The sequence below is a fragment of the Sinocyclocheilus rhinocerous genome, unplaced genomic scaffold (assembly GCF_001515625.1).
Source record: "Sinocyclocheilus rhinocerous isolate Xijiao unplaced genomic scaffold, SAMN03320098_v1.1 C35494368, whole genome shotgun sequence".
NCBI classification, from domain to species: domain Eukaryota; kingdom Metazoa; phylum Chordata; class Actinopteri; order Cypriniformes; family Cyprinidae; genus Sinocyclocheilus; species Sinocyclocheilus rhinocerous.
This window is the reverse complement of record NW_015753502.1, coordinates 1-501: the sequence shown is the minus strand read 5'-3', so window position 1 is coordinate 501 and position 501 is coordinate 1. Positions and strand designations below refer to the sequence as shown.

The following is a 501-nucleotide window of genomic DNA, read 5'->3' as shown; positions in this document are numbered from 1 at the left end:
ATTCTCTCAGTGTGGTGGTCACCTCCTTCACCAGCGGCATCTCAGAAGACGTTATGATCTCCTCATCTCTGCAGAAGGAAACAGAGAGAAGGTCAGAGGATGGATGGACGGATGGGTGGACTGACGGATGAACAGAAACTCACCCTCTCTTTTCGACGATGACTTCCTTTAACTCTATAAAGCTTGCAGGAAATGCTCCCTTAAATATGGAACAAAGTAAATCAGCAAACAGGTGGGAGAGGAACTTCAGGTCAGATATTCAGGAATAAAACGTTCTGCTCTTGAACAAACACCAAAAACTAAAAGTCGTTTACTCACTTTTTTCTCTTTGTCCTTGATCACGTAACCTTTAAACCATCCTGAAACAATAACAGACTGGTTTAGATTTCAGGCAATTTAGGAGAATATTTATGTTGCTCAAACAGCTTTTAAAAAATTATTTTCTTACTTAGTGTTTTTGTCTTGTTTTACAGTACGACTATCAAAATGTTCTTCAATCAA

General features: G+C 38.9%; 1 long non-coding RNA gene across 1 annotated transcript; it reads right to left on the bottom strand.

The window, feature by feature from the left end:
• Positions 1-8: 8 nt before the first annotated feature.
• On the bottom strand, positions 9-361 carry LOC107734898 (uncharacterized). The gene is made up of 3 exons (XR_001639208.1): positions 319-361; positions 144-199; positions 9-68 (listed from the first exon to the last, which is right to left on the bottom strand). It is a non-coding gene; the product is annotated as an uncharacterized LOC107734898 (long non-coding RNA).
• Between the last annotated feature and the right edge of the window lie 140 nt (positions 362-501).